A 24,219-nucleotide genomic window follows, 5' to 3' on the forward strand; every position below is an offset into this window, starting at 1 on the left:
TCGGCTATAGCATGCTAACGGACAACGACACAAACTGAAGTGACTAGTACAAGAGTGGCCAGGGAACACTAAAGACGCTACAAGGACAAGCGCCCAGTTGGATATTTGCGCTTATCCTTGTCGCCTCTAGTGTCCCGTGTCCACTCTTGCGCTAGTCACTTTAGCATGGAATACCAACTAGCCCGGTCTCACACCCTGCGATGACACAGGGACAGTTTGCTCAACTTCTGTATCGTGACTTTTGTGTTAAGGTGAAAAACCAACTTATCCATGTATATGTCTTAATGCTTAAGCACATCTAGATTTTCAGCTGCGGCGGTGGCCCATGAGTGCGCATTGCAATGTCGCTAGTGAAATAATTGTGTGCACCTTAACGAATTCGATAGTGGAAAATCAAAATCCGTCCACGACGGCGTCTCTAGTAGACGCTGTGCGATGTTCAGACGTTAACAATGTGTGCCGACTGAAGAAAGGCTGCCCCGAAGTACTTCTGACGATTAGGCTAGCTTCTTTACTCCGTAGAATGAAAAAAAAGAAAAAGAAAAGGAAAAAAAAAGAAAAAAAAGAACCGCATCAAAAGCCCAGAGTCAACCATTAGCGGCGTTTACATGAATACGACAGAAGCGTATCGTATCAACTTTCAAGCGTATCGCATCTCATGTAAACGAGGTAATTCGCTAGGAAGGCGTATCGCATCCAATACGCCAAACAAGGGTAGTTTGAGATGGAGAATGCGCATTTCAGCGGCGCATGTAAACAGAAGCGTATCGCATCAGGAATTATGGGAAAGCATTCGCTGCGGGATTACAACCGGCCAACCAACCAGCGGTGCGGCCGTATGGCAGCGGAAGCCTGCTTACCGGAAGTAGGGGGCTCATTTTCAAATGTTACATCAGACGGCGCTAGCTTGCCAGCCAGTGAGATGCGCATACATATAAACGGAGGTGTATCAGCGGAATTCGATACGGCAAGATAACACGATACGCTTCTACCGTATTCATGTAAACGCGGCTATTGCTCGTCGCGACTAAACGCTCTTAGGATGACGAGAAATTTCTAGGCGACGAGCGAATACGCTTGATCAAGAACACTGATAACACCGGCGGGACAAGCATTGTGGCGAAGTTCAATGCGCAGGGATAGCTTTTATTTTTTTATTTTGTTTGGTTGACGTCATCACGCGTCACCGCGGGAAGTTTGAAACGTTTAAGGTTAGTACGCCACGTGGTGGCACTCACGCGAACTAAACCCGCATGTCCAGAAAAGCTGGATACGTTAGGGATTAGATTAAGATGACTGGAGGTGTATTAAAGAGAATTAAAGTCGATGAAAATGGATTAGGGTGAATGAAGGTGATTTAAGGTGAATCAGGTAGGAATATGGTGGATTAGGGTGGATTGAATTGAATGAAGAAGGGTTAGGGTATAGTAAGGAGGACGAAGGTGTATAAAGAAGTATTAGGGAAGATGGAGGTCGATGAAGGTGAATTAGGATGGATGAAGGTTGAATGAGGTGCATTAAGGAGGCTTGTCGTGGACTAGGGTGGTATAGGGTGGTATGATAATGAAGGAGGATTAGCTTGGATTAAGGAGAATTAAGGTGCATTAAGAAGGATTAGAGTAAATTAAGGTCGGTGAAGGTAAATCATGGTGCATTATGAAATGAAATTATTTGCCATCCTGTATATTTACAGATGGAGGGACTGTAGATAAAAAGCTGTCCTTCAACAGCTTGACGTGTCCACAATCCCTGTTTCTGCAGGGAGGCAGCATAACATATGCGCACATACATGTAAATACATATATGTAGCTGTATACATAGCTGCAATGACATGTTACTCACTCGCACTTTGCTTCATGTCAACAAAAGAATGCAATAACACAGATACATAACGCTACCAGATATTACATCGAAACCGTATACATCAGTTTCAGTTCCTTGGATGATGACGTGAAAAGATCAAATCTGACCGAATTATAGTAATTTAACAGTGTTGGTATATTAAGATATATTAAGGTACATTAAGAAGGATTAAGGCCGATTAAAGTGCATGATATGTTAGTATTGATTAAGGATCATTACAGTAGGCTTTACAAACCTAATTCCTCCTTCTTCCACCTTTATCCTTGTTAATGAACATTAACCCACCTTAATCGGTCCTAATACCCCTTCATCAAGCCTAATTCACCTCAATCCACCTCATGCTCCTTCGACCACCTTAATCACCTTTATACTTGTTAATCCACCTCAATTATCTTTAAAACATATTAATCTACTTTAATAGACTCTAATCCACTCCATCAACCCTAATCTATTCTAATCGGTCTTAATCCTCCTTTATCAACTTTATTTTACCCTAATTTACCCTAATTGACATTATTCCCCCCTGAGCCACCTTAATCCTTGTTCATCCATCCTAATCCATCGTAATCAGTCTGAATACTGCTTCATCAACCCTAATTCCCCCCATTCCGCCTTAATGCACTCTAATCTTCCTTATTCTTCCCTAATCCTCCTTAATTGAATCACTAATAAATCATTAATTACCTTGGCTAATCATTCTTTATTGCAGGGTGGACATGCTTTGGGTCGCCTCTGGCCTTCCTTGGGCCACGTGATGTTTTCTGTTCGCAACGCACCTTGAAACATAGAGATCTAAAGGCCTTTGCCTTAAAACTTAAAAAAAAACGCAATGTGGGCTACCTAGCGCTCATCACCTGCAATACCACGCGTATACTTGCCACTAATTTTTTCAGGGCTTGCATTCATTGTATCTGACTGACGCACAGATTGACGTAAGCTATAAATGATAGCTCCTCTACAAGCTGCTATTTCAATTTTCTGTAAAACAGGCAACGAATCCTAACAGTTGTGAAAGGTGCGATCGAGATGCTGTCTTTTCGCACATAATTGTTCACAGCGGAAAGCAGAATCTATAGCTCTGCGCTTCCGACTGAATAACAGCAGTTGGTGACGTGCGTGCTGATGGAGCCGCGCTGAATATTAAGCATACTGAAGACAACCGCATTTTTATGCAACGTACAACTCGCCGCAATAAAAACGCTGGTGAGCTGGCCAGAAGAATGAAAAAAATGCAATTTGGCTATAGAATACAGGATGTTTCAAAAAAGCAAATCAAACAGCGCTCTTGCTATACACTGCTCCCCATACACAAGCTCGGCCACCGACGTGGTGCCCAGTTTTCGGGTTGGGGGGGGGGCAACGAAGCTTTCGGGGGGGGGCGCTCTCTTCGTGCCACCCCCCCTGGCGCCGCCCCTGATTACGTGCTCGTTAACTGCCGCCAACTTGTCTCGACATGATAACTCTGACAGAAGCTTCTTTTTAGTTTTAAGATGGCGTGGCTTCATCTATCAAGAAGCATGACACCGCTCTCAACGTTTCGTCCACCTTTCTTCTGTAAGGACTGAGCCCTATCTTAACTCTACACTTCTTCACGCACTTGTCTTTCCTTGCCTCATGAATTCGTAGCGTGTTCTCTAACCTACTGCAATAGGTGCAGGGTGTTTTCTTTTGCTGAGTTAAGAAGCACAGGTTATGTTTCCAGGTTTTGTTGGCGTCTTCGTGGCCGCATTCGAGGGGCACATCCGCGTACTTACTATGGCATGGGTCGCCAGGACATAGGTGAAGTTCATGAAGATATTGTAGCACTGGGCTTACAGCGCCCCAGTCCTGCCTGACAGCGCAGCTGGCAAACACCTGACGATCCTGTTGTTTGAAGCTTGCGGCACAGCTAGAAACGTGCCTAACGAAAATATTGGTATTTTCACATGTTGTACGAGTAGAGCATTCGGTGGAAGGGCTTGTCCTAATGGGTATAGGATAACTTCCCTAAGGCAAAAGCTGTGAAGTCCATTTGATGCACACAATGGTAGTCCCAAGCAACACTGGGCAGTTCAGCCACCGAGGGATTTAAACACACGGACGAATCATCGACGGTGGAGCTGGCTTGCGTTTCCACTTCTTCAGAGTCCTTGGTGCACGTTGTGTCGAGATGCCTGGTGGGGCAGCCTTCATCGACTTTGGAATTAGATGATTCTGTACACTTGTGCTGAACAAAAGAAATTTTGTTTTCTGCAGAAGCAACAGTTTGGGTCCTCATATACAGAAGCTGAGAATGGTTGCCACATCTCATCATGTTGGGGTGCTTCATAAGCCTCATCATTCGTGCTGACTTCTGCTGTACGTAGTTTCTTTCTGGGCGTTGTGGATAGGGGTGATTTCCTGCTCATGGGTGGCTTCGCTTCCTTACGTATGCCGGTGGGAAACTGCAAGTTATGGCATGTTCTGCGAGTACGATTCTCTTTGGAACGTCCAGCAAAATGTTGCCACTAAATGTCAGCGGTACATCGTTTTTTCAGCCATCATTTCCTTCGTAAAGGGCTTGCTGCAAACGGTAACTTTTTTGGCTCAGCACACGGTCTTTGCTCGGAATGGCCTCTGCCCAGTCTTTTAATGGCTTCGGGTGGGAAGGAGCACTAAATAAGATTACATTTTCTTTGCAGCTTGCGCAGCCACATTTACAGCTTTTAACAAAGCACTTGGGGCCCATCGCTGCAATTTACCGATCACCATTGCCCTGATGCAGCGCTGGCATAAAGTCGCAGTCAGCTTGCTTAAAGAGCTACGACGATGCTGCTGGAGACGGCGCAAGGAACAGTTCATGCCATGCGAACGGCGTGTGTCACACAAACGAGCTGCGCAATGTCAGCTCATAGCTATCGCAGCGAGATCTTTGGTGTATGTTTTTGTTTCTTCCAGCGACGTTTCACCGCTAGGCCGGCCTGACACTGCGATCGGTGGCCCGGTTAGCTGGACGCGGCTCATACTTTATCTGGGTCACTTATCCCCTGTGCATCGCCTGTCCTGTGCCCCCACCTATATATCTTTCACCGTGAGCCGCAGAGAAGACTTTGGATGACTGCCGACTGTGTTTGCAGCTTTCGTTGAGCTTTGAGTATAGCCTGTTTTCCTGGCACAGCACCTACCTATATAGTTTTGCCATTCACGGTTTTGTTACTACGACCATGAGCGTCACTACCACACGAAAATTTCATCAGGACCTGGATTTTCTTCGTTATCGGCACTCTACCGGAGTAGGATTACTATTCCACGAACATACTTTATGTACAAGGTAATATTGACACGCGTACTTATCTTTATCGGGCGACACGTTTTGCCGCCTAGCAAATGTTATCGCACAGCGCGGGACGCGCTTGCATTTATCCGAAGTTTCTGGAAAGTTGTCGATGCTTCTATCCGCTGTCTGTCGTCACCGAACCTTGTGTTATCTGATATCATCGCTTGACGCGAATGATGTAGAACTTTGTAGAAGGCATGCGGATCCCAACGATCAGTCTGGAACATTCGACGACTGCTTATAAAAGCAGACGCGCTTGACCCGCTGATCAGATTTACGACGATCGCCGACTGTGTTCGCCGCTCTCGTTGTGCTTTAAGTGTAGCGTGTTTTGTGGGCACAGGTTCGCCCAATAAAAGCTAGTTTTTATTGGGCGAACCTGTGCCCACAAAACACGCTACACTTAAAGCACAACGAGAGCGGCGAACACAGTCGGCGATCGTCGTAAATCTGATCAGCGGGTCAAGCGCGTCTGCTTTTATAAGCAGTCGTCGAATGTTCCAGACTGATCGTTGGGATCCGCATGCCTTCTACAAAGTTCTACATCATTCGCGTCAAGCGATGATATCAGATAACACAAGGTTCGGTGACGACAGACAGCGGATAGAAGCATCGACAACGTTCCAGAAACTTCGGATAAATGCAAGCGCGTCCCGCGCTGTGCGATAACATTTGCTAGGCGGCAAAACGTGTCGCCCGATAAAGATAAGTACACGTGTCATTACCCCCCCTCTTAAAAGCATCGACCTGATGCTGCAAACAAACAAAAGTAATAAACAAAAGCACTCGTAGCAAAGAAAAGAACAAAAATGACGAAGTTCGTCAGCGTCCGTAAAACGGTTTAAGGCGCACCACGTGGACTACTTCAGATCGTGCGCGACGCCGCTGTGAATGCGAAATGCCGTCTGGCACGACCTCATAGTCCAGAGCGCTAATACGTCGGATGACCTTGTAGGGTCCGAAATAGCTTCGGAGTAGTTTCTCACTGAGTCCTCGTCGGCGTATCGGGGTCCATACCCAAACACGGTCGCCAGGCTGGTACTCGACGAAGCGTCGTCGGAGGTTGTAGTGTCGGCTGTCGCTCCTCTGCTGGCTCTTGATCCGCAGGCGGGCGAGCTGTCGGGCTTCTTCGGCGCGCTGGAGATAGCTAGCGACGTCAACATTCTCTTCGTCAGTTACGTGCGGCAGCATGGCGTCGAGCGTCGTCGTCGGGTTCCTGCCGTAAACCAGCTTAAATGGCGTTATCTGGGTTGTTTCTTGCACCGCCGTGTTGTATGCAAAGGTCACGTACGGCAGGACCGTGTCCCACGTCTGGTGCTCGACGTCGACGTACATTGCTAGCATGTCGGCGAGGGTCTTGTTGAGGCGCTCTGTGAGACCATTCGTCTGCGGGTGGTAGGCAGTTGTCCTCCTGTGGCTTGTCTGGCTGTATTGCAGAATGGCTTGGGTGAGCTCTCCTGTAAAAGCCGTTCCTCTGTCGGTGATGAGGACTTCTGGAGCACCATGTCGCAACAGGATGTTCTCGACGAAAAATTTAGCCACTTCGGCTGCGCTGCCTTTCGGTAGAGCTTTAGTTTCAGCGAAGCGGGTGAGATAGTCTGTCACCACGACAATCCACTTATTTCCGGAAGCTGATGTCGGAAACGGTCCCAACAACTCCATCCCGATCTGCTGAAAAGGTCGGTAAGGAGGCTGGATTGGCTGTAGTAATCCCGCTGGTCTTGTCGGCGGTGTCTTGCGTCGTTGACAGTCGCGGCATGTCTTGACGTAACGGGCGACATCGGCGGTTAGGCGCGGCCAGTAATACCTTTCTTGTATCCTCGATAGCGTCCGGGAGAAACCGAGGTGCCTAGCGGTCGGATCGTCATGTAGGGCGTGCAGTACTTCTGGAAGTAGCGCCGACGGAACAACAAGAAGGTAGTTGGCGCGGACTGGTGAGAAGTTCTCCACGAGTACGTTGTTTTGAAGCGTGACCGAAGATAATCCACGCTTAAATGCCCTTCGGACAACGTCGGTGTGCCCTTCCAAATACTCGACTAGGGCTTTTAGCTCCGAGTCTCCTCGTTGCTTTTCGGCGAAGTCTTCCGCGCTTATTATTCCAAGGAAGGCGTCGTCATCCTCGTCATCTTGCGTTGGCGGGTCAATGGGGGCGCGGGATAGGCAATCGGCATCTGAGTGTTTTCGTCCGGACTTGTAGGTTACAGTGATGTCGTATTCTTGTAGCCTGAGGCTCCACCGTGCCAGCCGTCCTGAAGGGTCTTTTAGGTTAGCTAGCCAACACAACGCGTGATATTCGCTGACCACCCTGAAAGGCCTGGCTTATAGGTAAGGGCGAAATTTCGCTGTGGCCCAAACGATGGCGAGGCATTCCTTTTCGGTTGTAGAATAATTGCCTTCTGCTTTTGACAATGATCGGCTAGCGTAAGCTATCACGTGTTCATGTCCATCTTTTCTCTGGACTAGGATGGCACCGAGGCCTAGGCTACTGGCGTCAGTGTGTATTTCGGTATCGGCGTGCTCGTCGAAGTGCGCAAGTACGGGCGGCGACTGCATGCGTCGTTTGAGTTCTTGAAATGCGTCGGCCTGTGGCGTTTCCCACTTGAACTCGACGTCACATTTAGTTAGCTGTGTCAGCGACTCAGCGATGCGTGAAAAGTCCTTGACAAATCGCCTGTAGCACCCTTATGAAAATGAACCATGAGTTTCTGTAGAGGACGTGATGTGTTCCTAAGGTGACATCAGACATTCATTAGAAATGCATCGTCTAATGTTTTTTGGCTTCACAAGTACATCAGAGACTCAAATGACAATGCACCTTAAGATTTCTGATGAGAGGTGTATACAGCTTTTTTGTGTTATTGCTAATGTCAAAGTACATCATATATGAATGTGTACGATGCCAAGTCGTGAAAAATTCTTTGTAATCCGGCATAGTCGGCCGGAGCACTCGATGTACAAAGAGGTTACAAACTCTCAACCTTTCATGGGAGTTAAACCCACTGCCTTTGGCGGTAATTAAGGCTACGAACCCACGACCTTTGGTGTTAAGATACCGTTAATTAAGACAGTTATTGAAGATATAGTTAATTAACGCACTCGAACGCACGTACGACCCTTAGTGGAAGTCGAAGCATGTTAATTAATATATTAATTAATGTGACCTGATTATTATGTCGTTAATTAAGACACTCGTACCCACGAGCTTTGGTGTTAATGAAGGCGCTGTTAATTAAGGTGTAGTTAAGATACCGTTATTTGAGGCACTCGAACCCACGACATTTGTTAATGATGACGATGCTAATTAAGGCACAGGTAATTACGACCTAGGAATTAAGTCACTCGAACATATTACCTTGTGTGGGAATCGAACCCACGAACATTGTTGTTAATGAAGGCGATATTAATTGAGGTAATGTTAGTTAATGTATAGTCAATTAAGACACTCGAACCCACGATCTTCGGTGTTAATGAAGGTGATGTTAATTGAGCACAGTTAAGATACAGTTATTTGGGGCACTCGAACCCACGACTTTTGTTAATGACGATGGTGCTAATTAATGCACTGTTAATTAAGATCTAACAATTAAGTCACTCGCACCAAGTACCTTGGGTGGGAATCGAACCCACGACCTTTGTTGTTAATGAAGGCGATGTTAATTAAGGTACTGTTAATTAATATAGTCAGTTAAGGCACTCGATCCCACGGCCTTAGTTGTTAAAGGTAATGAAAACACTCGAACCCATGATCTTGTGTAGGAGTTGTGCCCACGAACGTTGTCGTTAATGAAGGCGATGCTAATTATTGTACAGTTAATTAAGATATAGTTGATGAAAGCACTCGGACCCATGACTATTGGTGGGAGTCGAACTCATGACCATTGGTGTTAATGAAGACGATGTTAAGTAAGTTACCGTTAATTAGGATACAGTTAATTAAGACACTCGGACCCTTGGCCTTTGCTGGGAGTGGTTTTGATTCATCGTTGGGGGCAGTCTAAGAGACAAAAATGAAGAAAACGATATAACACAGCGTGAGCGCCGAGTACTCTGGAAACGCTTCCGATATATCAGGGCTAGGCACAAAACAACGACGTCATTTTCTTTCCTTTTTAAAGAGCACTGTAAGATTGTGTTACCCCGTTATCACATTTGGTAAACAGTGCCAAACTATAGCGTATGCCCTGTTCTGGGCAGTTTGATTTCTCGGATGTGTTACTAGTCTAAGTGGCAAACCGACAATTCTGCAGATTGACATGATCATGACATGGAAAACTGCGCGTAAAAAATTATGGGGTTTCACGTGCCGAAACCACTTTCTGATTATGAGGCACGCTGTAGTGGAGGACTCCGGAAATTTCGACCACCTGGGGTTCTTTAACGTGCACCTAAATCTAAGTACACGGGTGTTTTCGCATTTCGCCCCCATTGAAATGCGGCCGCCGAAGCCGGGATTCGATCCCGCGACCTCGTGCTCAGCAGCCCAACACCACCATAGCCACTGAGCAACCACGACGGGGGGGAAAAAAAGAAAAAGAAACTGCGCGTAAGCGGCAGCGTCTATTTGCTGGAACGCACTGTAGTACTTGGTTGCACGCACATCGTACGCCAGCGCACACTTCTGGCATATACCACATAGGACAAATGCACGCTGCCGAGACATGTGGGTTTTTCGAGGAATCTTCGTGGGTAGCACGATCAACACAGAAGGCACGAGCGACAGGAGTGCAACCCGCGCACATTAAACACACCAACACGAAAGCAAGATACGGACGACAGGGGTGTAAGCTGCGCCACACGAGCAGATTTGATGCTTTCCGACTGACACTGTTGCAACGGGCACTAAAACATTGCACACTGCACATGTGTCGCTCGGAGATCGCGTCAACGATGTCTGGGGCTATGTAGTTGTGAACGACAGCAGGAAGTTATTTAAATTGAAGTGACGGCGCAGGTATCACGGTGAGCAGCGAAATGCGTAATTCACGGTTTTTATGAGAGGTAACTGAAGTGAAAATCGTTCGAATAGCGTCACCGCAACGGCTTTCTATAGGGTTAACATTTTCAGATCTCGCAGGCCATGCTTTTGCTGGCTGCCGATAGCAGAAGCGATTCAAATTGAAAATACGTTATAGAATTTCTTTCTATGCCAAGATATAGCTTACAATATAGACTTATCTTTGGTTCTGTTTGTCTTGCAACAGCTATGCGCAATTAGGCAGCCGCACAAATCCTCAGATGACGCTGGCCGAGACATTGGCTGGCCCCAACCGACCTGTTGGTGGCGCCACCTACCGTCCCGTTTCCTATCCAATCCAATCCAGTCAGCCTGTCGCTCTGTTTACGAGTCGGTCGGGTGTGCGAGCTGCAACGATGTGCTTGTTAGATCGTGTGTTTTTGTGTTTGCTGTAACCAAATGTGACTTAGTTCGCGTGCGCATAAGCGCCACAGACAGCTTGTGTCTCGCTGCAAACTCGCCGTGTGCGTGGCGCGCCAGCGAAATGTGGACCAACGATGTTCATGCCGTGGAGTGCGTTCCCTTTGTCTCTGGTTGTCGTGGAAAGTTGGGTGGACGTCGCGAAGAAATAATGCGTGTTGTTAGCATGCCACTGCTCGTCCACTATGCACCGGCATGTCTCCTGGGAGTAGCATCGAAGCACCGGCAACTTGGAGGGCGCTTTTCGACCGCGTCGGGCCGTTCAAAAGGTGAGTAACCGTGCTTGCTAACTACACACGTGTTGTGCGTGCTTCTCGTGTGGGCATAGGGCGCCTTGCGAACGTAGGAAAGTGAACTCCCACGACAACTGTGAAACCTATGCCGATGCTTGCTGGGTGTCAGAGTTTAGTTGCGCGAAATAATTGCCATAATGCAGAATTGAAAATCTTGATAAGCGTTTTCTTCTGATGAGAAAGATTACGTTCAGAAATAATCGTGTTCATCATGCGCGCTTGTGCGTGAGCTCCCGCTTTTCTGCTGAAGTCGCATGATAACGACTCATGTACCTATTGACCGATTCTTACTGCTATGACGTTTCCTCGCTTATAAATGATTCGACGTTGTAGATAATCTCTGCTTACAAGGTTTTCGATTTACGAGCGGTATTAGGGGAAAAAAATGTAAGCAATCACAGCGTGCTACTGGTACAGGTTTGTTTTGAAGGGGTGTTGCCATAACTTTGACGTAAGTAAGCATTACAAGGGATAGTTACTTGAAGTCATGAAAGAAACCCTAGAATCGTTATGTAAACAAACATTCATGTAATGCGCTGCTGCTCCTGCGTGTGAAATTTTGCCTTGTTGCAGGGGTCCCTGTTATCGTGACATTCATCACTGACTTCGACTTTGTGCTCTGTTGCCACCCTGCACCAGTGCAGGCATTGTTTTCGTGACTGTTTTTACATGCTCCTTGCATGTGTTCACGATGTGATGGTCTTATTCTGCCACAGCTATAAGTTAACACAGAATTCTCTTTGTAGTGGTGAAGCCGTGACCCACAACAGTGTCCACATAACCCGTGGCCATGGCTGCAGCAACACGGCGAGTAATCTGGATGGATATGTCAGGTATGCTTTAAGTGTACGTGTTCACAAAAGTAGGATCTCGGTATCATTAGTGGATAAGTGTATCGACATATTACTTAATGCATCTTGCTAAATAGGCTAAATAATTCTGCAACATCATTCCACTTGCTGCTTATTTGTGTTTGTAGATATTACGCACACGTTATCTTGTTATGTTAAAACTACACGTCGCATGTCCTGACGTTTAGTATTTTTCTCGCATCAATTGCTTGGCTGCAAGTCCATTTTATTTTTGCCTATTACACAGTATGTTTCTTTTTATCTTGGTTTTATTTGTTTGGAACTGTTTCTTATGCTGTAGCTTATATTTGCCTGTTTTTCTTTCTGCTTATGATACACACATGTGCTGATTTTGTCCATGTAAGAATCGAAGTGTAGTGTGCCATATATGTCACAGGTCTAAGCACGCAGTGTGCCTACCATTGTTTAACATTGATATTTACAATCATGTCTGTGTTGTTCTCAGAATAACTGTCACTGGCAAATACACATTTGATGAACTAGAATTTCTTGAAATGAAATAGGAAGGCCAGTATTCATTGTGCTGCAGTTACTTAAGTAGTGAGGTGTTTTCTGGTAAGCTTTCTATTTTTTCTCTCACTTTCTTCGTATTCTTTTCTTTGCAAGCTGCCCCTATTCATGCTGGTAGGCATTGTAGCAGTTCTGAGTGTGTCTACTGCAGCAATGTCACAGCTAGTTTGCACACACTACAGGATGCCAACAGATACCTATCACTGTTTTTGTGCATTTCTGAGAACCAGCTGTGTCCACTCGGCGAAACTTGTAGTGTCCATTTGAATTTGCCAATCAGTTCATGTAACATTTCAGGACAAAATTTACGCAGTGAGAGAAGGGAGACTATGCAACATGACCTTGGCTAACAACTGACTGTTTAAGTTGTTGGAAGGACTAACAAAAATAGCACTGGATGTGCACTTGTGTTGTGCACCAGTTAATTTGAGAGGGATGGCAGAAGTTATAATTCAAAGGCATAAAATCATGGTAAATGGTGTCTGCATAAAAAGAAGTAAATAAATAGGCACTGACTAACTTCTATCCCTTGTAATCTACAAAGGATGCCTTTCTTCATGCATTGATAATGGGGGCTGGCTCACACTTATTGTTATTTATGTGGTGTGCCTGACTGATTTCTTTTGCCAATTTTCAGCCATGGGTGAAAACACATAAACAATCCTAATCTGGCCTGAAGCCCCATTGCGGATATGTGTGGCCAAGTCGGACGAGCATACTGGTCTTTTGAATGAAATATGGTGATCTCACGGGTACATATTTAGGCACCAGCCAGTCTGCGCTATGTACATTTGACCACATGTGAAAGGAATACAGTACAGTGCCTCTGACACGCACTGGACTAATTTGGTGCTACCTTTAACCAAGCAAGCCTCGCTTGCCTCCTTGCGTTTCTCGATTCAATTTCCAATTCAATCAGTTCATGTAACTTTTCAGGACAAAATTTGCGCAGCGAGGGAAGGGAGACCATACAACATGACTGTTGTGCATATGCTGCCTAATTTATTTTTGCTGAAAATATACGTGCATTGCAGTCCACAAGTGAATTGACAAAAGCACCCAGGCATTGGAGGCTTGCTTAGTTAAAAATACCCAAAATTTGTCTCGCATCTTTCAGGGTTAATGTAGGCTACTCTTTTGATCACGTGCATATTTGGTCCAATGTACATCGGGCACGCTGACTAGCCGGTGCCTCAGCATGCGCCTAGGAGAGCACCATAATTCACTCAAAGAACCAGTGTGCTCGTCTTATTTGACCATGCATTGACACGACAAGCTGTGCACTGGATTTAGCTTGTTTATCTGTTTCGTTCGCCTATGGCAACCGACTGATACAACAAAATCAGTGAGGAATACCACAGCCAAAAATGGGACGTGTGTCAGTCGACGCTCATTATGATTGCATGACAAAGAGGAATACTCTCTAATGACGTGGCATAGCAACCACCATGCCTATTTATTAAATTATTTTTATGCAAGCTTGTTTATCATGCTTCTACGCATTTGTTTTTCAACTTGTGCCCTCCCTCTGAAAGCAGTGCTCGGGTGTAAATGATAAAAAACCCCAGACGTGGTGTGGTGTATTTCTTGAATGGGATATATGCCATCATTCAGGAGGCCAACACATGCATGACATAGTAGGCTTGGAATGTATGAGAACTGTGCCCGTAGCTGATGCAAATATTCTATAACGACTGGCACTTGGATGTCTCTGGGATGCATTTGGTTGCCCATACACAAACACTCTTACGCTCATTTCCATGCCAAGTAATTAGTGAGAATTTCTCATTCACGCTAGCAATCCACAGACACTGCTGTCCTTTGTCAAGTGGAAACCGATATAGCTGAAGTAGTTCACGATTCACGACGTGTACACATGCCACAGCTGATCCACGTTGCACATTTGTACAGCCAAGAGCAATTTCTGCTTACTGTAGTTACTGCTGCACCCAAAGGCCACACAGTGGTTCCTCAACTTTGTGTGAACCGACACTACATAAATTTTTCGCAGAACTAGCTATAACATCTCCAGACCGTTCTGCAGCAAGTGATACAGCGTGTATTTCTGTGGTTGATTGCCAAGTTTTGTTAATTTTGTCCTTTCTACCATGCAGGGTACACATGCACTTACTTCAAGATGACGACACTCCACCTCAAGAACAGCCTCTCCTCAGTGATAAGTAGCGAGATTAAATGAAAGGAAGATATCACATCTGTAACCAGGCTGATACTGTGTTTTCCTTTCATTTAACCTCCTTCTGCATTTAAGGAAGCATTGATATGCCCAATAAATGTTTTTGTTAAATTTCTTTCGTTGAGTAATGTCTAACATGCAGCATATGTAGGGCCCATGTACATGTCAGAAGTGCTGCATCTTCACTGGACATACATGCATACAGGCTGCATATATGTAGAAAGATAGTCACGCACAGGTAACATATTTAAATAAGGTCTGACTGCATTGGGACACATGAGAAAATGTTACCACACGTGGTGGCCAATTTTGTTATAGGAGTAATACGAGCACCAGCAGTCTAATGTGTAAGCTCATTAGAGATTCATTAGGAAGACGTGCGAAAGTCACAAGAAAACTGCTTTGGAGTGCACATTAGGAAAACATTTCATGCTCACAAGAAAAGCACTCGTCAAGAATTCTACAGAAAGACGGTGGCCAATATGTTTTAGAATGACATTAGGAATACATCAGAAAATTTCAAAGAAACTAATCAGAAAGTCTAATGGCTGTGATGTCAAAACTCGTCAGACTTTCATGTGAAACTCATCTCATATTTTCATAAGGGCAGGCACACATGCCAAGAAATCTACGCACTGCCTTCTTGTCGGTGGGCTGCGGGAACTTTGCGATGGCAGCTGTTTTCTGCTGGTCGGGGCATACTCCGGATTCGCTGATGACGTGGCCTAGGAATAGAAGCTCATCGTAAGCGAAGCGGCACTTTTCTGGCTTCAGAGTGAGCCCTGATGACTTGATGGCCTCTAGTACTGTGGCAAGCCGCCTAAGGTGATCGTCAAAACTTTCGGCGAATACAACGACGTCATGCAAGTAAACGAGACAGGTCTGCCACTTCAATCCTGCTAAAACCATGTCCATCACGCGCTGGAACGTTGCAGGCGCCGAGCACAGTCCCAATGGCATAACCTTGAACTCGTAGAGGCTGTCTGGGGTGATGAAGGCGGTCTATTCACGATCTCTTTCGTCGACTTCTATTTGCCAATAGCGAGACTTGAGGTCCATCGAGGAGAAGTATTTAGCGTTACAGAGCCGATCCAATGCGTCGTCTATCCGTGGGAGAGGGTATACGTCCTTCTTCGTGATCTTGTTCAGACGACGATAATCGACGTAGAAACGATTGGTTCCGTCCTTTTTCTTCACCAGGACAACAGGGGGTGCCCACGGGCTTTTCGACGGCTGGATGATGTCGTCGCGCAGCATTTCGTCGACTTGTTCTCTCATAGCTTCACGTTGTCGCGGCCAAACTCGGTAAGGGCTCTGGCGAAGTGGTCAAGCGTACTCCTCGGTGATTATGCGATGCTTGGCGACTGGTGTTTGTCGAAGCCTCAATGACGTCGAAAAGCAGCTTTTGTATCGCCGGAGCAGACTTCTGAGCTGCTGTTGCTTAATCACAGGGAGACTTGGATTAATGTCGTAGTCTGGTTCGGCAGCCTTGGTCGTCGGGGTAGATGTGGCGGAATCCGAGAGGACAAACGCATTGCTGTTTTCCAGAATTTCCTCGATGTATGCGATCGTTGTACCCTTGTTGATGTGCTTGAACTCCTGGCTGAAGTTTGTCAGCAACACTTTCGTGTTTCCTCCGTGCAGTCGAGCGATCCCTCTTGCGACGCAAATTTCACGGTCTAGCAGTAGACGTAGGTCGCCTTCGATGACACCTTCTACGTCAGCGGATGTTTCGGTGCCGACCGAAATAACAATGCTGGAGCGAGGCGGGATGCTCACTTGATCTTCGAGCACACTCAAAGCGTGGTGACTACAAGGGTTCTCCGACGGTATCGCATGGTCTTCCGACAGAGTTATTGACTTCGACTTCAGGTCGATGACTGCGCCGTGTTGGTTGAGGAAGTCCATGCCGAGAATGACGTCTCGTGAACACTGTTGGAGGATAACGAAGGTGACAGGGTAAGTCCGGTCGTGAATGGTAATTCTTGTGCACATTCCAGTCGGCGTTACGAGGTGTCCTCCGGCGGTACGAATTTGAGGGCCTTCCCACGTAGTCTTAACTTTCTTCAACTGCGCGGCGATGTGTCCACTCATGACGGAGTAATCAGCCCCTGTGTCGACTAAGGCGGTGACTGCGTGGCCGTCGAGAAGCACGTCGAGGTCGGTGGCTCTTTGTCTTGCATTACAGTTCGGTCTTGGCGTCGGATCACGACTGCGTCGCGTTGACCTGTGGCTGGTATGTGACGTCGTCAGGTCGTCTTTCGTCGTCGCATTCTTTCCTTCCAGACTTCGTCGGGACGGCGGCGTGTCGTTATGTCGTCGAGGTAGTTTCTTCGGCGTCTTCGTCGGCGGCGGAGGAATTTCGACAGTTCGACGGACAGCAACCGCACCTCCATCGGTTGCTGCTTTTAGTTTTCCGGATATGGGCTCGCTGACCGGCCCCGAACTGGGCCAGTGTATGGTCGGCGCTGCAGCGACAGGTAGCGGCCTGGTGATGGTGAACGTGACGGTCGTCGAGAGCTCCACTGAGTAGCCGCGAGGTAGTCAGCGATATCGCGAGGGCGTTCACCTTGCTGCGGGCGCGGAGCGTTGACGGCGAAACTTCGCAGTCCCATTTCCCGGTATGGACATCGTCGGTAGACGTGACCCGCTTCCCCGCAATGGTAGCAGAGCGGGCGGTGGTCAGGAGCGCGCCAAACGTCGGTCTTTTTCGGGTAGCTCCGCTGGGCGACGGGTGGGCGCGCTGTCGGTGGCGGCGGCGGACGACGGAATTGCGTCGTTGCAGGGCCCTGGCGTGGTCGCGGAGGGGGACCTTGACGGCGTGCGACGGCGGCGTATGTCATCGCTTCTGGCTGGGGCTGCGGTAATTGTGGTTGCAGCTCGGGAACTCCAAGTGATCGGTGCACCTCTTCTTTCACGATGTCGGCGATCGAAGCCACTTGGGGCTGCGACGAAGGCAGGACCTTGCGCAGTTCTTCGCGCACAATGGCCCTGATGGTCACCTGAAGGTTGTCGGAATCCAGTCCTTGGATGGCGTACTGCGGCGTGAGCCTCTGGCGGTTATATTGCCGGGTGCGCATCTCCAGAGTTTTCTCGATCGTCGATGCCTCTGCAGAAAACTCAGCTACGGTCTTCGGCGGGTTACGGATAAGTCCTGCGAAAAGTTCTTGCTTGACACCCCGCATCAGGAAGCGGACTTTTTTCTCCTCTGGCTTTTCTGGGTCGGCATGCCGGAAAAGACGGGCCATCTCCTACGTGAAGATCGCGATCGTCTCGTTTGGCAGCTGCACTCTGGTTTCTAGTAGTGCTTGGGCTCGCTCTTTTCGTACGACGCTTGTAAACGTTTGCAAGAAGCCGCTTCGGAACAGGTCCCACGTCGTTAAGCTGGCTTCCCGATTCTCGAACCAGGTCCTGGCGGCGTCTTCCAGTGCGAAATAGACATGCCGCAGCTTGTTGTCGCTGTCCCAACTGTTAAACGTAGCGACCCTCTCATACGTCTCAAGCCAGGTTTCCAGGTCCTCGATTGTTGATCCGCGGAACGTCGGTAGTTCCCTGGGCTGTTGCAGCACGATGGGGGACGCTGGGGCTGCCATTGGGGTAGCCTTGGCCACAATCTTCTTGGTCTTCTCAGGTAGAAGTCCGTGCTCCGGGGGCAGCTGTTGAAGACGGCGTCTTGCTCGATGCTCCGGGACTACGTTGGTGTACTCTTTGCGGTCCGGGCTTGGATCACGGCTTGTCGGGGGCGTCCGGTACATGAACGAAAAGCACCTCCACCAGATGTCACGTGGTCGTGACGTCAAAGAACACAGTAGCAATACTGTGAAAGGCAAAAACTAGCTTTTATTGGGCGAACCTGTGCCCACAAAACACGCTACACCTAAAGCACAACGAGAGCGGCGAACACAGTCGGCGATCGTCGTAAATCTGATCAGCGGGTCAAGCGCGTCTGCTTTTATACAGCAGTCGTCGAATGTTCCAGACTAATCGTTGGGATCCGCATGCCTTCTACAAAGTTCTACATCATTCGCGTCAAGCGATGATATCAGATAGCACAGGGTTCGGTGACGACAGACAGCCGATAGAAGCATCGACAACTTCCAGAAACTTCGGATAAATGCAAGCGCGTCCCGCGCTGTGCGATAACATTTGCTAGGCGGCAAAGCGTGTCGCCCGATAAAGATAAGTACACGTGTCAATATGCATTGGGGGCTTGGCAGCGCAACTAGACTAACTTGACTTATCTCAGTACATTTAACAAAGGACCATTTTTCGCCAACCTGTAGAGGGAAGAGCATGTAGTTTAACACCGTGCTCTGAATGGTGCTGCCGAGCGCAGTGAAGTGCGCGCGATGCCTGTTTGGCCTTACATGCTGCTCGCTGTCGCGCCAGGTGTGACTGGTGCACCAAAAGGAGCCTCTGCACTCATCGAAGGTGCCGATTCACATTGAATTGCAGGATCCGGTGGTACTGTCATCGATAACACCAACGGCTCGGCATGTGCCTGTGGTCGGACAGTCAACATCGTTGGCGTTGTGGCAAGAAGACCACAGCAAGTCGACAGGGAAGCGCTGGAAGTACCATGAAGTCCGAGGAACACCTGTAAAATGAAGATAACGTAGTTTAGCATCGTGCTCTGAATGCTACTGCCAGCCGCCGTGGTTGTTCAGTGGCTATGGTGTTGGGCTGCTGAGCATGAGGTCGCGGGATCGAAACCCGGCCACGGGGCCGCCGCATTTTCATGGGGGCGAAACACGAAAACACCTGTGTGCTTAGATTTAGGTGCGCCGTAAAGACCCCCAGGTGGTCAAAATTTCCGGAGTCCACCACTACGGCGTGCCTCATAATCAGACAGTGGTTTGGCACGCAAAACCCTATAATTAAATTTTTTAATGGTACTGCCAAGCCCAGTGAACACAGCATGTGCTATGTTCTCGCTCCTCAGTTTGCGGGGTAGACAGCACGAAAGTCACTTAGCTCGCTGCCACGCTGCCTCACACCAGCGTTATGAAAGCGACTATTCACGGCCATCGAGTGTGATGTGTGCATATTTGCCTGTGGGCGCTGATACCTTTACAATATAAACTTAGAGCGCTAAAAATACAAAGGACATAGAAGAAGAAATACATGCACGCGTGATTTGTGCTTCTTCTACTTTTTTTAGATTATGGGGTTTTACGTGCCAAAACCACTTTCTGATTTTGAGGCACGCCGCAGTAGAGGAATACGGAAACTTCGATCACCTGGGGATCTTTAACGTGCACATAAATCTAAGTACACGGTTCTTTTCGCATTTCGCCCCATCGAAATGCGGCCGCCGTGGCCGGGATTTGATCCCGCGACCTCGTGCACAGCAGCCCTACACCATAGTCACTGAGCAACCTCGGCGGGTATTCTACGTCCTTTGTGTTTTTAACGCTCTAAGTTTTTATTATAATCCATTGCGAACTAGCGCACCTATCCATGCTTTCGCTTTTACCATGCTTGTTAATTTAGTTCGCAAGCAAGTGTTTACGTGTTTTTAGGGTCAATAAAGCTGCTATCATTACTTAGTGTGGCTGTCTGCTAATTTGCTATTCCAATCTATGCTTCACCTTGCAGGCGAAACTGCACCTTTTTGAGTGAGGCGTGATTCGGCGGCGCTGAGCTACATCATGCGCATCCGTTGTCTGGATCCACCATTCATCCTATCGTGTGAATTCTGCTTCAGTCGCAAAACTTGGTTGCCGTTGATAACATAGTGATCCTAACATCAAAGCAATGGGATCGGCGGAGGGAGGAACTGTAGCAGAGGAGGTGCCGGGCTTAACGCTGTGACTGCGCCTGCACAGCAACACTTGGCGAAGCGTCGGTGGTGGCGCTGCGCACAGCGCTGGCTCCCGTGTTCCCTCTAGCAGAGACCGCACCTGTACATTGAATATAGTGAAAAAACCAAGCTGCGTCTAACGTCAACCAACCGCCGCCGAAATCCAGTGGCTATGATGTTGCGCTGCCTAGCTCGAGGTGATATGCTCGATTCCAGCTGTCGAAGCCGCCTCATTGGGGGCAAAGCGCAAGCACGTTTGCGCGCTGAAATGCAAGTTAAAGAAGCACAGTGGGTCCAGATTAATCCTGAGTAGCCTACTTCGACGTGCTTCCTGAACTGATCGTTGTTGTTGCATGTTAAAGGACAGAAGAATGGTTTGCTGAGCTGCCTCCCTTGCCTTTGTAATAGGTGTTCAGGCTGCTCGCCTCGTCTATGCGACCCCAGAATGTCTTTTTACCATCAGTCATGCATAAGACGTCTCTAGAATTGGATGAAGTTTGAGGTTTTACATGCAGGAACCATGATTTGATTATCAGGCAAGCCATAACTTTGACCAGCCGGGGATCATTAACATGCGCCCAATGCACGGGACACGGTTGGTATTGCATTTCGCCCACATGGAAATCCATTCGCCGCTGCCGGGATTTCATCCCGTGACCTAGTGCTTAATAGTGGAACACTATAGCCGTTTAACCGCCGCATGAATGTACGAGTGTGCGACTTCTGTGCATATGCCATTCTCAATGATAGTGGTCCACTACCTTTATGCTGCTGCGCACAGCGTAGGTTGTAGGCATGCGGCGAGACATTGCTTCAGTACTTTTGGGAGATAAGAATGTGTCATCAAAAATATGCTGCTCTACACAGACTGGCAATTGCTGCAAGCGAAGCTTTCTGTAGTGTTGGCGTCTATCATCATTAGCAGCAGCAGCCTACGTTTATGCTAATTTTCTTCTGCAGAAGCAAGGTACCTGTGGAATCTTCGTAGATCTTTTCCGAGATATTCACGTGTGCTTCCTGTACTCCTCGATTACACAATGCCTCCATGACTGTTGGTAGCTCTACTGAATCAAATACCGATCAACGCTGTAGTGACTAAGATACCGCGTCCGATACAAAGGCGATGATTTGGTGGGCTTCCACTTGCGTAGTGTTGCTTTGCCGCTACGGTGCAAAATGTGGTTTGGCCATCTGCCTTCCCTGCGGCAGTTTCCCGCAGGACAAATCAAATATGCATGGTACTTATGCGCCAGAAGTGCCAGAAAAGTACCGTAACATACTTTATTTAACATTTATTTACTTAGTCCTCAACCTACCGTATGTCCTCAATCACTTCCCGACGCAGCGTATAAAACAGCAGCATTAACAGTGGGAAAATCGAAGGATGGGACAAAGAAAACTTCGTGTAAAAAAGAAGTACAGGGAAGAACCAATGTGCATTCCTGGGCATGTCCAGGATCACACAGAGGTGTTGCGCACCAATGCATGTTTTGAAATGTAGTCGCCGGCAAGATAACGGGGCCATTGTCGCCCTTGTTTTGTGTCAGCCCTAGAGGTTGTTTAATTAATGAAGAAAGCATGCGGAAGTGTCAGCTTTTCGTTAGCAAACATATTTGCAATTAACACGCAATCCACCTAGCTACCCATGCGCAGCCAGTTACAAGAGATTGAGTTCGCTTTTAGTGTCGCGACTACCAAAGTTGAAAAGGAATTTCAAGACATAAAGGTACTCTCATAGGGTCCCTTCAAAACATTGCATGGGGCAATATTCTTAATCGCCAGCATGCCCACAGCGTAGCAGTACTCATGTTTATTCGTTCTCGACAATTCATATAGTTGCCTGCGGGCTGGGATAACAGAAGGTCACGGACAACCTGACAGATGTCCTGCGCCCGCTTGGCGGTATAGTAGCATCAATTTTGTCTTAAAAAAAAAACAGAACGATTTACTGTATGTAATACCAGGCAAAGCAAACTTACATCGCATAAATAAACAAGATTCAGTTGTAAGGGTGCAAAAAAAAGAAAGAAAAAATGGTTTCTATTATTGCCGGTGTTCTAACTCAAAGTAGCAGCAATAAATTCTGTAATGTAAAGCGCAAAAAAAACACGAAAACAATAGGGCAACGAGAACTGTTTGTGGCAGACACAGGCAAGCAAAAAAACCAACTTAAGAAAGTCACTTATATACAGTTAACGACATAACGTACAAATCAAGCCAGATAGCAATATAGAGAAATGGACTGCATACAGCTAGCAGCGCACTTGTAACGTGCGAATATTCCATTTACAGCAATGGGAAACGGAAGAGCGACAATAGTTTAAATTTAAATCTTTGACCTGTTAAGAACTTTCGCCAGTTCAATTAAATTAGTATTTACATATATTCAATATTTCATAATCAAGTCCCTGTTTCCCAACATTTGTACGCGCTCTTTCTACAACTTGTATGTTTGCGCAGAATGGGACTAGTGCTAAAGAGTGGTGAAGAGAGTGACTGAAGAGTGATGAAGCGATTGCAGTCTATTATTACTTGCGCAAAAATGTACAAAGAGAGTTAGACATCGAAAATAATGGAATATTATGATTCATTAAAAATCACCATATGTGAGTCTGTTGCCCTCTGGTGTATATTTAGCTTGATGCTCTTTGTAACGAAGCTAATTTATAGTTATAATTATTTCCTGTTCTCAAAACAAGCGATCTAGCAAAAACGAGAATGAATGGTCAAAATTGTTTCATTATTCTAGACGGCATAAAGCTCAGACGGCGATTGAACAAGCCGATATACCTAGACACCTCCACTCGAATTGTATTCACATGATGAAAGCTGTGTCAGTTGGACTGAAAAGTAACCCGTAAGAATAGTCTACAAGCTCAGTGAAAGATTCACCCTAGTTTTGTTGCACATCGTAATCTATTCCCTCGTTTACCTGGCAAAAAAGCATTACCTTTTTCATCTTTACATTTATACTTAGTTTTTTTTTCATACCCACAAGTTAAACTTCTAGAGTGCCATATATTGAGAAAAATGTGAGAAAAATTATTGCTGCCTCATTTCGCTTAACGCACCAGTTGTAAACCATTATACAAGACCCCGCAGGGGCGTCTGCGCAAGCAGGCGTTTGGTGTGTTGCGACACCACGTACCCGAGCACACGAGGGTTGGATCCTCCCGCGTGTAGCCGTGCGCGGCTTAGCCGTGTCTGGGGAAAGGGGGATCCTGGAGGTTGAGCCGATGCTGGGTGTCTGGACCTTTAAGGCCCCCCGGCGGAGGCAACACACCTCTTTGGCCTCTGCTTCACATAGACGGCACCTCCAGACTGACCCACCTGGAGGAAATCGGCAGTCGCCTTTTCCTGTCCCTCTATTCAATCTTTTGCTTTCCCTCTCGCTGTCTCTTCTTTCCTGTCTTCTTATCACTTCTGGTCACTTCCGAATTTCAAGGCGGCAAGGGTTAACCATGTGGGCGTGGCCTTCCTTGGTCATGGTTATATGGTTACAGCAGTTATGTATGGCTAGTGGTTCTTAAAACACTCCCATGTTGGGCTCCATGGTGGGCGGCCAGCTTAGTTGCCGAACGTATAAGTAATTACATGGATAGAACCCCCTCTTCTGCAAAATCTGATCGGAGGCTGAAAAGGCACCGGACCGAAGTAATGAACTTCAGTAAACCGAGCGATAGCTTTACAAAATTTTTTGTCGTCACGTCTGAAGCTGAACAAAAAATTCAAGACATGTCCCCTTTCCTCATTGCCAAGGCACTCAACGAGTGTATTGGTGATACCTACAAAGCAAAGAAAATGAATTCTGGAGACCTCTTGCTCGAAGTTATGACGGCTGAGCATAGCAGGCAGATTAAGAAACTTGAAAAGATCGGTGAGAACAGAGTGTCTGTTTCACCACATCGTACACTGAACTACGCGAAGGGTGTGATTTCAGATACAGAACTCCTAA

At 47.2% G+C, this 24,219-nt stretch overlaps 1 protein-coding gene and 1 long non-coding RNA gene across 17 annotated transcripts in view; both read left to right on the forward strand.

Annotated features, from left to right (window-relative positions):
• Window positions 1–24,219, forward strand: part of LOC135908735 (uncharacterized) — a 1,076,237-nt gene that overhangs the window by 182,462 nt on the left and 869,556 nt on the right. The gene's annotated exons all lie outside the window — the stretch shown is intronic.
• Window positions 10,499–14,577, forward strand: LOC135908762 (uncharacterized). The gene is made up of 3 exons (XR_010566414.1): window positions 10,499–10,861; window positions 11,632–11,718; window positions 14,382–14,577. It is a non-coding gene; the product is annotated as an uncharacterized lncRNA (long non-coding RNA).

Source organism: Dermacentor albipictus, unplaced genomic scaffold, assembly GCF_038994185.2.
Source record: "Dermacentor albipictus isolate Rhodes 1998 colony unplaced genomic scaffold, USDA_Dalb.pri_finalv2 scaffold_18, whole genome shotgun sequence".
Lineage (NCBI taxonomy): Eukaryota > Metazoa > Arthropoda > Arachnida > Ixodida > Ixodidae > Dermacentor > Dermacentor albipictus.